Here is an 18,081-nt window from a genome sequence, read left to right on the forward strand (position 1 = left end):
TTGATGTGTTCCTTTCCAGATTTGGAATCAGTGTATTGTTCCATGTCCAACTCCAACTCCATGTTCTGACCTGCAAACAGATTTCTCAAGAGACAGATCAGGTGACCTGGTATTCCCATCTCTTTAAGAATTTACCACAGTTTGTGGTGATCCACACAAAGGCTTTAACATAGTCAATAAAGCAGAAATTGATGCTTTTTTTTTCTGTAACTCTCTTGCTTTTTTGATGATCCAGCGGATGTTGGCAATTTGATCTCTGGTTCCTCTGCCTTTTCTAAAGCCAGCTTGAACATCTGGAAGTTCACGGTTTACCTACTGTTGAAGCATGGCTTGGATAATTTTGAACATTACTTTACTAGCTTGTGAGATGAGTGCAATTGTGTGGGAGTTTCGTCACCCTGCTTATTTAACTTGTATGCAGAGTATATCATGAGAAACGCTAGGCTAGATGAAGCACAAGCTGGAATCAAAATTCCCAGAGAAATATCAGTAACCCCAGATATGCAGATGACACCACTCTTATGGAAGACAGTGAAGAAGAACTAAAGAGCTTCTTGATGAAAATGAAAGAGGAGAGTGAAAAAACTGGCTTAAAACTCAACACTCAAAAAGCTAAGATCATGGCATCTGATCCCATCACTTCACAGGAAATAGATGGGGAAACAATGAAAACCATGATAGACTTTATTTTCTTGGGCTCCAAAATCATTGCAGATGATGACTGTAGCCATGTAATTAAAAGACACTTGCTCCTTGGATGAAAACCTATGACCAACCTAGACAGCATATTAAAAAGCAGAGATATTACTTTGCCAACAAAGGTCCATCTAGTTGAAGCTATGGTTTTTTCAGTAGTCATGTATGGATATGAGAGTTGGACCATAAAGAAGGCTGAGTGCTGAAGAACTGATGCTTTTTAACTATGGTGTTTGAGAAGACTATTGAGAGTCCCTTGGACCGCAAGGAGATCAAACAATTCAATTCTAAAGGAAATCAGTCCTAAATATCTATTGGAAGGACTCATGCTGAAGCTGAAGCTCCAATACTTAAGCCACCTGATGGGAAGAACTGACTCACTGGAAAAGACACTGATGTTGGGAAAGATTGAAGGTGGGAGGAGAAGGGGATGACAGGCGATGAGATGGTTGGATGGCATCACTGACTCAATGGATATGAATTTGTGTAATTCTGGGAGTTGGTGATGAACAGGAGGCCTGGCATGCTGCAGTCCATGGGCTCGCAGAGAGTGGGACATGATTGAGTGACTGAACTGAACTGAACTGAGATGAGCAGAATTGTATGATAGTTTGAGCATTCATTGGCATTGCCTTTCTTTGGGATTGGAATGAAAACTGCCCTTTTCCAGTCCTATGGCCACCGCTGTTTTCCAAATTTGCTGGCATATTGAGTGAAGCACTTTCACAGCATCATCTTTTAGGATTTGAAATAGTTCACCTGGAATCCTGGAATTCCATCACCTCCACTAGCTTTATTTGTAGTGATGCTTCCTAAGTCCCCCTTGACTTTGCATTCCAGGATGTCTGGCTCTAGTGACTGGCTAGTGTCTGGCTCTAGTGATCATACCATCATGATTATCTGAGTTGTGAAGATCTTTTTTGTACTGTTCTTCTGTGTATTCTTGCCACCTCTTCTTAGTATCTTCTGCTTCTGTTAGGTCCATACCTTTTCTCTTCTTTATTGAGTCCATCTTTGTATGAAATATTCCCTTGGTATCTTTAATTTTCTTGAAGAGATCTCTAGTCTTTCCCATTCTATTGTTTTCCTCTATTTCTTTGCACTGATCACTGAAAGAAGGCTTTCTTATGTCTCCTTGCTATTGTTTGGAACTCTGCATTCAAATGGGTATACCTTTCCTTTTCTCCTTTGCTTTTCGATTCTTTTCAACAGCTATGTGCAAAGCCTCCTCAGACAGCCATTTTGCTTTTTTGCATTTCTATTTCTTTGGGATGGTCTTGATCCCTCTCTCCTGTACAATGTCATGAACCTCTGTCCATGGTTCTTCAGGCACTGTCTATCAGATCTAGTCCCTTGAATCTATTCCTCACTTCCACTGTATAGTCATAAGGGATTTTGTTTAGGTCATACCTAAATGGTCTAGTGGTTTTCCCTACTTTCTTCAATTTAAGTGTGTATTTGGCAATAAGGAGTTCATGATCAGAGCCACAGTCAGCTACCAGTCCTGTTTTTGCTGACTGTATAGAGCTTCTCCATCTTTGGCTGCAAAGAATATAATCAATCTGATTTCACTATTGAGCATCTGGTGATGTCCATATGTAGAGTCATCTCTTATGTTTGGAAGGGGGTGTTTACTATTACCAGTGTGTTCTTTTGGCAAAACTCTATTAGCCTTCACCTTGCTTCATTCCATACTCCAAGGCCAAATTTGCCTGTTACTCCAGGTGTTTCTTGACTTCCTACTTTTGCATTCCAGTCCCCTATAATGAAAAGGACATGTTTTTTGTGTGTTAGTTCTAGAAGGTCTTGAAGGCCTTCATAGAATCATTCAACTTCAGCTTCTTAAGCACTACTGGTCAGGTCATAGACTTGGATTATGGTGATATTTAATGGTTTGCCTTGGAAATGAACAGATAATTCTGTAGTTTTGAGACTGCATCCAAGGGCTGCATTTCAGACTCTTTGGTTGATTATAATGGCTACTCCACTTCTTCTAAGGGATTCTTGCCCACAGTAGTAGATATAATGGTCTTGTGGTTTAACTTCACCCGTTCCAGTACATTTTAGTTTGCTGATATCTAAAATGTCTATGTTCACTCTTGCCATCTCCTGTTTGACCACTTCCAATTTGCCTTGATTCATGGACCTAACATTTCAGGTTCCTATGCAATGTTGCTGTTTACAGCATCAGACTTTGCTTCTATCACCAGTCATATCCACAACTGGATATTACTTTTGCTTTGGCTTTTTTACTCTTCATTGTTTCTGGAGTATTTCTCCACTGATCTTCAGTAGCATTTTGGGAACTTATCGATCCGGGGTGTTTATCTTTCAGTGTCCTATGTTTTTCCTTTTCATACTGTTCTTGGGGTTCTTAAGAATAATGAAACAGTTTGCCATTCCCTTCTCCAATGGACTATATTTTCTCAGAACTCTCCACCATGACCTGTCTGTCTTGGGTGTCCCTACATGGCATGGCTAATAGTTTCATTGAGTTAGACAAGGCTGTGGTCCATGTGATCAGATTGGTTAGTTTTCTGTGATTGTGGTTTTCAGTCTGTCTACCCTCTGATGGAGAAGGATAAGAGGTTTATGGAAGCTCTCTGATGGGAGAGACTGACTGAAGGGAAAACTGGATCTTGTTCTCCTGGTCAGGGTCTTGCTCAGTAAATCTTTAATCCAGTTTTCTCTTTATGGGTGGAGCTGTGTTCCCTCCATGCTGTTTACCTGGGGCCAAACTATGGTCGAGGTAATGAAGATAATGGCAACTTCCTTGAGAAGACCCTATGCATGTACAGTTACACACACTGCCCCCAACCCTGCAGCAGGCCAACGCCTACTCATCCATTGGAGACTCCTGGACACTCCAGTGCAAGTCTGGGTAAGTCTCTTATGGGGTCACTGCTCCTTTCTCCTGGGTCCTGCTGCACACAAGGTTCTGTTTGTGCCCTCTAAGAGTCTATTTCCCAGTTCTGTGTAAGTTGTGGCAGTTCTATGGTGGGGTTAATGGCAACCTCCTCCAAGAGGGCTTATGCCATATGCAAGTCTGCTGCACCTAAAGCACGTGTCCTTGTCGCAGTCTATTGCTGACCTGTGCCTCCACAGGAGATGCTCAAACACAGTGCTGTCTCAGTCTCTGTGGGGTCCCTGGGTCCTGGTGGGCACAAGATTTTTTTGTGCCCTCTGAGCATCTTTGGCAGGAATGGGCTTTGATTCTCAACATGAATTCGCCCCCCCTCCTACCATCTTGCTGGGACTTCTTTGCTGCCCCAGTGCCTACCATCTTTCTGGGATTTCTTGGACCTTGGACATGGAGTATCTGTTCACGGCCACTGCAGCGAAGTGCAGCCACCATTTCTGACCTTGGACATGGGGTATATACTAATAGGTGTTAGCTCTTCTCTAAATTTTTGGTAGTGTTCACCTGTAAAGCAATCTGGTCCTGGGCTTTTGTTTGTTGGAAGATTTTTTTTTAGACCTTCGATTTCTGTGCTTGCAATGGGTCTATTAAGATTTTCAATTTATTGCTGGCTCAGTTTTGGAAAGTTATACTTTTCTAAGAATTTGTCCATTTCTTCCAAGTTTTCGATTTTATTAGCATATAATTGCTCATAGTAGTCTCTTATGATCTTTTGTATTTTTATGTTGTCTCTTGTGTTCTTTTCATTTCTAGTTTTATTGATTTGATTCTTCTCCCTATTTTTTTTGATGAGTTTGGTTAATCGTTTGTCTATTTTATTTATTTTCTCAAAGAGCCAGTTTTTAGTTTTGTTGATTTTTGCTATAGAGTCTCCTTCATTTTTTTAATTTACACTTCAGTTCAGTTCAGTCACTCAGTCCTGTCCGACTCTTTGCGACCCCATGAATCGCAGCACGCCAGGCCTCCCTGTCCATCACCAACTCCCGGAGTTCACTCCGACTCATGTCCATCAAGTCAGTGATGCCATCCAGCCATCTCATCCTCTGTCGTCCCCTTCTCCTCCTGCCCACAATCCCTCCCAGCATCAGAGTCTTCTCCAATGAGTCAACTCTTCGCATGAGGTTGCCAAAGTACTGGAGTTTCAGCTTTAGGATCATTCCTTCTAAATAAAACCCAGGGCTGACCTCCTTCAGAATGGACTGGTTGGATCTCCTTGCAGACCAAGGGACTCTCAAGAGTCTTTTCCAACACAACATTTCAAAAGCATCAACACTTTGGCACTCAGCTTTCTTCACAGTCCAACTCTCACATCCAACATGACCACAGGAAAAACCAGAGCCTTGACTAGCCAGACCTTTGTTGGCAAAGTAATGTCTCTGCTTTTCAATATGCTATCTAGGTTGGTCATAACTTTTCTTCCAAGGAGCAAGTGTGTTTTAATTTCATGGCTGCAGTCACCATCTACAGTGATTTTGGAGCCCCAAAAAATAAAGTCTGACACTGTTTCCACTGTTTCCCCATCTATTTCCCATAAAGTGATGGGACAGGATGCCATGATGTTAGTTTTCTGAATGTTGAGTTTTAAGCCAACTTTTTCACTCTCCTCTTTCACCTTCATCAAGAGGCTTTTTAGTTCCTCTTCACTTTCTGCCATAAGGGTGGTGTCATCTGCATATCTGAGGTTGTTGATATTTCTCCCAGCCATCTAGATTCCAGCTCGTGCTTCTTCCAGCCCAGCGTTTCTCATGATGTACTCTGCATAGAAGTTAAATAAGCAGGGTGATAATATACAGCCTTGATGTACTCCTTTTCCTATTTGGAACCAGTCTGTTGTTCCATGTCCAGTTCTAACTGTTGCTTCCTGACCTGCATACAGATTTCTCAAGAGGCAGATCAGGTGGTCTGGTATTCCCATCTCTTTCAGAAATTTCCACAGTTTATTGTGATCCACACAGTCAAAGGCTTTGCATAGTCAATAAAGCATAAATAGATGTTTTTCTGGAACTCTCTTGCTTTTTCCATGATCCAGCAGATGTTAGCAATTTGATCTCTGGTTCCTCTGCCTTTTCTAAATCCAGCTTGAACATTTGGAAGTTCACAGTTCACGTATTGCTGAACCCTGGCTTGGAGAATTTTGAGCATTACTTTGCTAGTGTGTGAGTTGAGTGCAATTGTGCAGTAGGTTCAGCATTCATTGGCATTGCCTTTCTTTGGGATTGGAATGAACACTGACCTTTTCCAGTCCTGTGGCTACTGCTGAGTTTTCCAAATTTGCTGGCATATTGAGTGCAACACTTTCACAGCATCATCTTTCAGATTTGAAAGAGCTCAACTGGAATTCCATCACCTCCACTAGCTTTGCTTGTAGTGATGCTTTCTAAGGCCCACTTGACTTCTCATTCCAGGATGTCTGGCTCTAGGTCAGTGATCACACCATCGTGATTATCTGGGTCATGAAGATCTTTTTTGTACAGTTCTTCTGTGTATTCTTGCCACCTCTTCTTAATATCTTCTGCTTCTGTTAGGTCCATACCATTTCTGTCCTTTATCGAGCACATCTTTGCATGAAATGTTCCCTTGGTATTTCTAATTTTCTTGAAGAGATCTCTAGTCTTTCCCATTCTTTTGTTTTCCTCTATTTCTTTGCATTGATCTCTGAGGAAGGCTTTCTTATCCCTCCTTGCTATTCTTTGGAACTCTGCATTCAGATGCTTATATCTTTCCTTTTCTCCTTTGCTTTTCACTTCTCTTCTTTTCACAGCTATTTGTAAGGCCTCCCCAGACACCCATTTTGCTTTTTTGCATTTCTTTTCCATGGGGATGGTCTTGATCCCTGTCTCCTGTACAATGTCACAAAGCTCTGTCCATAGTTTATCAAGCACTCTATCTATCAGATCTAGTCCCTTAAATCTATTTCTCACTTCCACTGTATTATCATAAGGGATTTGATTTAGGTCATACCTTAATGGTCTCGTGGTTTTCCCTACTTTCTTAAATTTCAGTCTGAATTTGGCAATAAGGCATTCATGGTCTGAGCTACAGTCAGCTCCTGCTCTTGTTTTTGTTTACTGTATAGAGCTTCTCCATTTTTGGCTGCAAAGAATATAATCAATCTGATGTTGATGTTGACCATCTGATGATGTCCATGTGTAGAGTCTTCTCATGTGTTGTTGGAAGAGGGTGTTTGCTATGACCAGTGCATTGTCTCGGCAAAACTCTATTAGTCTTTGTCCTGTTTCATTCTGTATTCCAAGGCCAAATTTGCCTGTTACTCCAGGTGTTTCTTGACTTCCTACTTTTGCATTCCAGTCCCCTATAATGAAAACAACATCTTTTTGGGGTGTTAGTTCTAAAAGGTCTCAGAGGTCTTCATAGAACCGTTCAACTTCAGCTTCTTCAGCGTTACTGGTTGGGGTATAGACTTGGATTACTGTGATATTGAATGGTTTGCCTTGGAAACTAACAGAGATCATTCTGTTGTTTTTGAGATTGCATCCAAGTACTGCATTTTGGACTCTTTTGTTGATGATGATGGCTACTCCATTTCTTCTAAGGGATTCCTGCCCACAGTAGTAGATATAATGGTCAACTGAGTTAAATCCACCCATTCCAGTCCATTATAGTTCTCAGTTGGTAAAGAATCCTCCTGCAATGTGTGAGTCCTGGGTTCGATCCCTGGATTGGAAAGATCCCCTGGAGAAAGGAAAGGCTACCCACTCCAGTATTCTGGCCTAGAGAATTCCATGGACTGTATAGTCCACAAGTTCTCAAAGAGTCAGACACGAAGGAACAACTTTCACTTCACTTCACTTTCTATTATTAGGTTGAATGAAATAATATCAAACAATATATTTAATATTCTATAAATTGCAGCTTCCAACTTTCCTAAATTCTGAAATGTTAATATTAAATGCTTTACAACTTCGATTTAAATGGTATTTAACTTTTAAAAATAATCTTATAGGCTTTCATGGAGTTTTTAAAATAATGTGTTTCTTTCCTACTCAATATATTAATATATCTTAAGTATTTGATATTTTATTAATGCTATTTCATTATAAAACTCATTTAATATTAAACTACTTATGACTGCGGCTACATAGCTGTAATTTCTTAAACTATTACACCATATGTATATATATGTGGTGAGGGTGAGAGTGATTTATTTTCTTTACTTCAAAGTGTTAAATGGAAAAAAAAAATAGTATTCTTCTTTTGGGGATTATTCTCCTTCTCTTAACAATAGCAAATATCTATTTTAGATTGATAGTATCAAATCAGTTGAATTTTTAAAATAAAATGAGTTTGATTCTTTTCACATCTTTCATTCACATCACAATGTCACATCACAAATAAAATGAATCCACCACAGGTATACATGTGTTCCCCATCCTGAACCCTCCTCCCTCCTCCCTCCCCATACCATCCCTCTGGGTGGTCCCAGTGAGTGCAGCACTTTAACAGCATCATCTTTCAGGATTTGAAATAGCTCAACTGGAATTCCATCACCTCCACTAGCTTTGTTTGTAGTGATGCTTCCTAAGGCCCACTTGACTTCACATTCCAGGATGTCCAGCTCTAGGTTAGTGATCACACCATTGTGATTATCTGGGTCATGAAGATATTTTTTGTACAGTTCTTCTGTGTATTCTGTGGAGAAGGAAATGGCAACCCACTCCAGTACTCTTGCCTAGAAAATTCCATGGATGGAGGAGCCTGGTGGGCTACAGTCCATGGAGTCGCAAAGAGTCGGACATGACTGAGCGACTTCACTTCACTTCTGTGTATTCTTGCCACCTCTTCTTAATATCTTCTGCTTCTGTTAGATCCATACCATTTCTGTCCTTTATTGTGCCCATCTTTGCATGAAATGTTCCCTTTGTATCTCTAATTTTCTTGAAGCTATCTCTAGGCTTTCCCATTCAATTGTTTCCCTCTATTTCTTTGCACTGATCACTGAGGAAGGCTTTCTTATCTCTCCTTGCTATTCTTTGGAAGTCTGCATTCAAATGGATATATCTTTCCTTTTCTCCTTTGCTTTTCGCTTCTCTTATTTTTTCAGCTATTTGTAAGGCCTCCTCAGACAGCCATTTTGCTTTTTTGCATTTTCGCTTTTGATGAAATTATAATCTTCATAGGTAAAAGAATATGCACAATAGAGTATTCTGTTAGATATTTTGGTATTTATAGAGATTGTACTTTTAATTGACTTTGTCTTTTTTTTTTAATCACAAAAGAATGTCTTCAGTTTACCTGAAGACAAAAAGCTAGACAAAATAAAAATTAATGGAGCAGTAAAAAAAAAAAAAGTCTGGAAATGCACCCAAATGTTTCTAATTTCTAGAGAATCTTAAAATTTAGTATGCAGAATGTCAGATTGCCAAGAAAGCACCCTAAATAGATCCTTAACATCACTCATTATTCAGTTCAGTTCAGTCACTTAGTCATGTCCGACTCTTTGCGACCCCATGAATCGCAGCATGCCAGGCCTCCCTGTACATCACCAACTCCCAGAGTTCACTGTTCATAGTTCACATCTATGTACATATTTCAATGTTAATCAAGGCTACACATGATAATTGGTCTGGGAGTGAAATATAATATTTGAAGAATTCAAATAAATATTCCTAGAAATTTTTAGGAATGTTCATATACTGAAAGTCATTTTTTAAATAGAGACTTAACGAAAACAAAAGAGAAAGATTTAGGAATTAAATTGTAACATTAATATAATTAAACTGTTTGCTCTTGCTATTGAACCCAGTCAAAGATTTCTAGTTCAGATCACTTGTAAGTAGGCCAATTTTCTCATGGAACTTACTTCTTACGTCCAAAATTATTTCCTGAGGGGAACAGTAAAAGTCAGCTCATACTATAAATGTATCACATGTGCAAGTGCCTTACACAAGAAAATAAAAGGTGAAACAGAAGAATACACACAAAAATGAAATGAAAAGTTAAAAGCTATTGTTGACTCCCATTCCTAACTAACCTAACTGCTCCGACCCATAAAGATTAATGTAAGAGAAAGACAAGAATATCCACTTGACATTTTACCTCCTGACTGTTGCATGTGTTATGCTAATTATTCTAATCCTTGCCATTCTTCACTGCTCTAACAATATATTGGCTCATAAGAATAGAAAACATATTATTTGAATACTATAGCTTTGTCTAGAGAATATAAAGTGTATTCTGGGAATACCAAGAACATTTCAATATGCATTATTGCTTAAACTTTGGGCAAAGAACAACACATCAAAAAGAATAAAAGATTGCATTCCAGTAAAAAGTTTAAGTATACTCTAGGCAAAAATGTGATATTTTCTATAACTCCTTATATACAAAATAGTGTGTTCATATCTATACTTTCTAAAAACAACTCAAGGAAGCAGTTTTTTTTTTTTTTTAATAAATAAGAAGGCTCATGATTTTGAGTTTTATTTATTTATCAGCAGGAAACATTAGCTTTAAGTACCCTTCCAATAAATGCAATCACAATACCAAATGTTTTCCTATTTTGTTCTATTTCTGCAAAAAACTACAATATAAACTTAATCACAAACATACACACACACATGGCCTTTTAATAAAAGGGCAAGTGATGGAGTCCTCTGCCTGACCTAAAATCAAAATATCAACTATGTAAGCTATCAATTATTTACTTCTATCTGAAAATGAAGGAAAATATTCAGTAAATTAAGGCCTTCTAGGTCAAAAATAGATATGACTGAAATGACTTTGCACACACACTCAAATTTCTGGAGAATGTCAGTCGTCATTATATTCACATATGTATGTCTTTTCAGAACACCAACAATGTAAAGATGTGATGTCGAAAGAATTTTCACTGTTTTCATGTTGATGTATGGCAAAACCAATGCAATATTGTAAAGTAATTAACCTCTAATTAAAATAAATAAATTTAATTAAAAAATTTTAATTGTTTTCTTCTTCATCATATTAAATACTATCAAAGAAGAAAATACATGATTAAATCAAGGCACATTTTGGGTATAAGCACAAAAGAGTATAATAAACCTTATATAAATGAAATAATTTTCCTTTTAATAATTTTATCTTAGAAAAACACTTTAGCAACAAAAATTGATGAAATAAAATATATAAAAATTAATGATATAGTTTAATGTAAAGTTGGACTATATACAAATTTTTAAAATTTGTCATTACAGAACACTATTAACAGAATGAGAAGACAACCACTGAAATAAGAAATAAGATAATATTTGCAAAACATATATCTGAAAAGGGATTAATATTTAAAATATATAAACATTGCCTACAAATCAATAACATAAACACCAATAACTCAATTTATAAATGGCAAAGAACTTTAACAGAAATTTCTCAAAAATAGTTTACAAATGACTAAATAATCACATTAAAAGATGGTCAACCTTATTGATCAGTAGGAAAATATAAATCAAAACAACAATCAGAAACCACTTGGTACTCATTTGGATAGCTATTATAAAAAATATTAAGTGTTTTAGAGGATAGGAAGAGATTGACATCCTTGTCAGTTGCTGGTGGGAATGTAAGATAGTGCAGCTACTATGGGGAACAGTGAGGAGTTTCCTTAAAAAAATTACAAATAGAATTATCATATGATTCAGCAATTCTGCTTTTGAATATATATACCAAAGGATTGAGAGTAGAGACCTGAATAGCTATTTGTAAACCTATTTTCACAATAGCAGTATTCACAATAATCAAAAGGTGAATGCAGCTCAATTCAGGAAACAGGAATTCATCTGCCATCAGATGAAAGGATAAACAAAATGTGGGATATATATATATATATATATATGTATGTATTATATATATATATATATATATATATAAAATACATAAAGGAATATTAATCAGCCTTTAAGAAAAAACACATTTTTTACATATGCTACAACATAGATCACCCTTGAAGACATTTTGATAAGTGAAACAAGTATCTCAAAAGGACAAATATTATTTGTCTTCATTTATATGATTTACATATGTTTAAATTATTTATATAATTTCACTTGTATGAGATACTTAGGGTGCTCAAATTCAGAAATGAGAATGATGGTTGTCAGTTCAGTTCAGTCTCTCAGTCGTGTCCGACTCTTTGCCACCCCATGAATCACAGCACGCCAGGCCTCCCTGTCCATCACCAACTCGTGGAGTTCACTCAGATTCATGTCCATCGAGTCAGTGATGCCATCCAGCCATCTCATCCTCTGTCGTCCCCTTCTCCTCTTGCCCCCAATCCCTCCCAGCATCAGAGTCTTTTCCAATGAGTCAACTCTTCACGTGAGGTGGCCAAAGTATTGGAGTTTCAGCTTTAGCATCATTCCTTCCAAAGAAATCCCAGGGCTGCTCTCCTTCAGAATGGACTGGTCGGATCTCCTTGCAGACCAAGGGACTCTCAAGAGTCTTCTCCAACACTGCAGTTCAAAAGCATCAATTCTTTGGCGCTCAGCTTTCTTCACAGTCCAACTCTCACATCCATACATGACCACTGTAAAAACCATAGCCTTGACTAGATGTACATTTTTTGGCAAAGTAATGTCTCTGCTTTTGAATATGCTATCTAGCTTGGTCATAACTTTCCTTCCAAGGAGTAAGCGTCTTTTAATTTCATGGCTGCAGTCACCATCTGCAGTGATTTTGGAGCCCAAAAAAATAAAGTCTGACACTATTTCCACTGTTTCCCCATCTATTTCCCATGAAGTGATGGGACCAGATGCAATGATCTTCGTTTTCTGAATGTTGAGCTTTAAGCCAACTTTTACACTCTCCTCTTTCACTTTCATCAAGAGGCTTTTTAGTTCCTCTTCACTTTCTGCCATAAGGGTGGTGTCATCTGCATTTCTGAGGTTATTGATATTTCTCCCGGCAATCTTGATTCCAGCTTGTGCTTCTTCCAGTCCAGCGTTTCTCATGATGTACTCTGCATAGAAGTTACATAAGCAGGGTGACAATATACAGCCTTGACGTACTCCTTTTCCTATTTGGAACCAGTCTGTTGTTCCATGTCCAGTTCTAACTGTTGCTTCCTGACCTGCATATAGGTTTCTCAAGAGGCAGGTCAGGTGGTCTGGTATTCCCATCTCTTTCAGAATTTTCCAGTTTATTGTGATCCCCACAGTCAAAGGCTTTGGCATAGTCAATAAAGCATAAATAGATGTTTTTCTGGAACTCTCTTGCTTTTCCCATGATCCAGCACATGTTAGCAATTTGGCCTCTGGTTCCTCTGCCTTTTCTAAAACCAGCTTGAACATTTGGAAGTTCACGGTTCACATATTGCTGAAGCCTGGCTTGGAGAATTTTGAACATTACTTTACTAGTGTGTGAGATGAGTGCAATTGTGCAGTAGGTTCAGCATTCATTGGCATTGCCTTTCTTTGGCATTGGAATGAATGCTGACTTTTTCCAGTCCTGTGGCTACTGCTGAGTCTTCCAAATTTGCTGGCATAGTGAGTGCAGCACTTTCACAGCATCATCTTTCAGGATTTGAAATAGTTCAACTGGAATTCCATCACCTCCACTAGCTTTGTTCGTAGCGATGGAGGGAGAGGGTGGGAAGATTTGGGAGAATGGCATTGAAACATGTAAAATATCATGTATGAAACGAGTTGCCAGTCCAGGTTCGATGCACGATACTGGATGCTTGGGGCTGGTGCACTGGGACGACCCAGAGGGATGGTGTGGGGAGGGAAGAGGGAGGAGGGTTCAGGATGGGGAACACATGTATACCTGTGGTGGATTCATTTTGATATTTGGCAAAACTAATACAATTATGTAAAGTTTAAAAAATAAAATTAAAAAAAAAAAACAACAAATAACTAAGGCCCACTTGACTTCACATTCCAGGATGTCTGGCCCCAGGTCAGTGATCACACCATCATGATTATCTTGGTCGTGAAAATCTTTTTTGTACCGTTCTTCTGTGTATTCCTGCCACCTCTTCTTAATATTTACTGTTTCTGTTAGGTCCATACCATTTCTGTCCTTTATCGAGCCCATCTTTGCATGAAATGTTCCCTTGATATCTCTAATTTTCTTGAAGAGATCTCTAGTCTTTTCCATTCTGTTGTTTTGGTCTATTTCTTTGCATTGGTCGCTGAGGAAGGCTTTCTTATCTCTTCTTGCTATTCTTTGGAACTCTGCATTCAGATGTTTATCTTTCCTTTTCTCCTTTGCTTTTTGCTTCTCTTCTTTTCACAGCTATGTTTAAGGCCTCTCCAGACAGCCATTTTGCTTTTTTGCATTTCTTTTCCATGGAGATGGTCTTGATCCCTGTCTCCTGTACAATGTCACAAACCTCATTCCATAGTTCATCAGGTACTCTATCTGTCAGATCTAGTCCCTTAAACCTATTTCTCACTTTCACTGTATAATCATAAGGGATTTGATTTAGGTCATACCTGAATAGTCTCGTGGTTTTCCCTACTTTCTTCAATTTCAGTCTGAATTTGGCAATAAGGAGTTCATGATCTGAGCCACAGTCAGCTTCTGCTCTTGGTTGTGTTGACTGTATAGAGCTTCTCCATCTTTGGCTGCAAAGAATGTAATCAATCTGATTTTGATGTTGATCATCTGGTGATGTCCATGTGTAGAGTCTTCTCTTGTGTTGTTGGAAGAGGGTGTTTGCTATCACCAGTGCATTTTCTTGGCAAAACTCTATTAGCCTTTGCCCTGCTTCATTCTGTATTCCAAGGCCAAATTTGCCTGTTATTCCAGGTGTTTCTTGACTTCCTACTTTTGCATTCCAGTCCCCTATAATGAAAATGACATCTTTTTTGGGTGTTAGTTCTAAAAGGTCTTGGAGGTCTTCATAGAACCATTCAACTTCAGCTTCTTCAGCGTTATTGGTTGGGGCATAGACTTGGATTTCTGTGATATTGAATGGTTTGCCTTGGAAACGAACAGAGATCATTCTGTCATTTTTGAGATTGCATCCAAGTACTGCATTTCAGACTCTTTTGTTGACCATGATGGCTACTCCATTTCTTTCAATGGATTCTTGCCCACAGTAGTAGATATAATGGTCATCTGAGTTAAATTCACCCATTCCAGTCCATTTCAGTTCACTGATTCCTAGAATGTCGACATTCACTCTTGCCATCTCATGTTTGACCACTTCTAATTTGCCTTGATTCATGGACCTAACATTCCAGGTTCCTATGCAATATTGCTCTTTACAGCATCGGACCTTGGTTCTATCACCAGTCACATCCACAACTGGGTATCGTTTTTGCTTTGGCTCCATCCCTTCATTCTTTCTGGAGTTATTTCTCCAGTGATCTCCAGTAGGATATTGGGCCCCTACTGACCTGGGGAATTCCTCTTTCAGTATCCTATCATTTTGCCTTTTCATACTGTTCATGGGATTCTCAAGGCAAGAATACTGAAGTGGTTTGCCATTTCCTTTTCCAGTGGACCACATTCTGTCAGACCTCTCCACCATGACCCATCCATCTTGGGTGGCCCCACGGGCATGGTTTAGTTTCATTGAGTTAGACAAGGCTGTGGTCCTAGTGTGGTTAGATTGATTAGCTTTCTGTGAGTATGGTTTCAGTGTGTCTGCCCTCTGATGTCCTCTTGCAACACCTACCATGTTACTTTGGTTTCTCTTACCTTGGAAGTGGGGTATCTCTTCATGGCTGCCCCTGGTTGTCAGGGCCTAGCAAAAGAGAAGTTACTGTTTAAAATGTTCATAGATTCAGTTTTGCAAGATGAAAAATACTCTGAAAATGGAAGGTGATGATAGTTGAACAGTAATGTCAACATAACCAAGGCACTTACCTGTACACTTAAAATGGCTAAAATGTTAAACTGTATACCATTTATATTTTACCACAAATTTTAAAACTATCTAGAGTGATAAAATTATCATTTTTTTAAGTAATATGATAAATGTGGCTCTTTGGACCAGATCTCATTTTGAATCAAGTCCTAAATTAAAAAAAAAAAATAATTCTAGAAAAGTGTCACTAAATGATAGTGTTAACATTAACCAATTCTCCATGTGAGGTTACACTAAGCCTTGATATCTTAATGATAGGCAAATCCATTTGACTTGATTTAGCCAATGAAAGATGAGCAGAAGTGGACAAATTTTGAAGTAGAAACTATAAGAACCATTAAATGGTTCTTCTATCTCTTTTATAGCTCTTTTACTAGAATTCCAATTCCTATATAAGACCCCCACCTTAATTATCTGTTTCAGAATGCAGAATACATATGAAGCAGCAGTGTAGTTATCTGCAGCTTGCTGTAATATAAATGACAAAGAAAACTGTTATCAATGTAAGATAAGAACATGTGGGTTTGTTTATTACTTAAGATAAATTAATAAAAGTTGACTTGATGAGTAACTCACTACACACTATAAATAAAATCCAAAATTCAGAGGAATTTCCAGTATCGGAGTTCTAACAAGATAACCTCTTCCCTTAAATCTCAGATTATAAAGAGATACAAACTAAATGTAAAGATAAATCAAAATCAAACTACCCAATCATCATCTCCATTCACTACAAGAAGTGTTGCCTTACAACTGAGAAAAGCAAGACATCAAAAGTTATAAACAAAGACCAATTACAAGCATGGAAATTGAAACTGTAATAAAAAAAAAATCTTCCAACAAACAGAAGCCCTGGCTTCACAGGCGAATTCTACCAAAAGTTGTGGTTGTTGTTGTTCAGTTGCCAAATCTTGTCCAATTCTCAATGAATCCATGGACTACAGCACTCCAGGTTTCCCTGTCCTTCATTATTTCCCAGAGATTGCTCAAACTCGTGTCCGTTGATTCAGTGATGCTATCCAGCCAGCAATCTCACCCAAAGTTTAGGGAAGAGCTAACACCTATCCTTCTTAAACTCTTTCAGAAAATTGCAGAGAAAGAAAAACTCCCAAATTCATTCAGTTTTGCAAGACTAAGCCACAGCAATCAGAGAAGAGAAACAAATAAAAGAATCTAGATTGGAGAAGAAGTAAAACTCTCACTGTTTGTAAATGATATGATTCTCTACATAGAAAACGCTAAAGATGCCACCAGAAAATTACTAGAGCTAATCAATGAATATAGTAAAACCCAAGATATAGAATCAATACACAGAAATCCCTTTCATTCCTATACATTAGCAATGAAAAATCAGACATAAAAATTAAGGAAACAATCCCATTCACCACTGCAACAAAAAAGAATGAAATACCTAGGAATAAGTCAACCTAAAGAGACAAAAGACCTGTATGCAGAAAACTATAAGACACTGATGAAAGAAATAAAGGATGAAAAAAAAAAAAAAGTGAAGGGATGTACCATGTTCTTGGATTGAATTGGAAGAATCAATACTGGGAAAATGACTGTTGTACCCAAAGCAAACCATAGACAGTGTAATCCCTATCAAGCTACCAATGGTATTCTTCACAGAGCTGCTGCTGCCGCTAAGTCGCTTCAGTCGTGTCCGACTCTATGCGACCCCATAGACGGCAGCCCACCAGGCTCCCCTGTCCCTGGGATTCTCCAGGCAAGAACACTGGAGTGGGTTGCCATTTCCGTCTCCAATGCATGAAAGTGAAACATGAAAGTGAAGTCGCTCAGTCTTATCTGACTCTTCGTGACCCCATAGACTGCAGCCTACTGGGCTCCTCCGTCCATGGGATTTTCCAGGCAAGAGTACTGGAGTGAGTTGCCATTGCCTTCTCCTTCTTCATAGAACTAGAACAAAAAATTCACAATTTTTATGGAAACATAAAAGATAAAACATAAAAGCAAAACATAATAGCCAAACCAATCTTGAGAAAGAAGAGCAGAACTGGAAGAATCAACCTGCCTGACTTCAGACTATACTACAAAGTTACAGCCATCAAGATAATATGGCACTGGCACCAAAGCAGAAATATAGACCAATGGCATAAGGTAGGAATCCTAGAGATAAACCCATGCAACTATGGGCACTTTGTGTTTAATAAAGGAGGCAAGAATATACAATGGAGAAAAGACAATCTCTTCAATAAGTGGGCTGTGAAAACTGATAGATACATGTAAAAAATGAAACTAGGATACTTCCTAACACCATATACTAAAATAAACTCAAAATGGATTAAAGACCAGTATAAGGCCAGAAACTATAAAACTGTTAGAGGAAAACACAGACAGAACACTCTTTGACATAAATGAGAGAAGATCATCTTTGACCCACCTCCTAGAGTAATAGAAATAAAACCAAAAATAAACAAATGGACCAAATTTGAGTTTTTGCACAACAAAGTAAACAGAAATAGGTGAAATTGAGCAGTCGTGTCCGACTCTTCGAAACCTCATGGACTATAGTACACCAGGCTCCTCCAGTCATGGGATTTTCCAGGCAAGAATATGGGAAGGTGTTGCCATTTCCTTCTCCAAGGGATCTTTCTGATGCAGGGACCAAACCTTGGTCTCCTACATTGCAGGC

This window comes from Bubalus kerabau, chromosome 15 (genome assembly GCF_029407905.1).
Source record: "Bubalus kerabau isolate K-KA32 ecotype Philippines breed swamp buffalo chromosome 15, PCC_UOA_SB_1v2, whole genome shotgun sequence".
Classification (NCBI taxonomy): domain Eukaryota; kingdom Metazoa; phylum Chordata; class Mammalia; order Artiodactyla; family Bovidae; genus Bubalus; species Bubalus kerabau.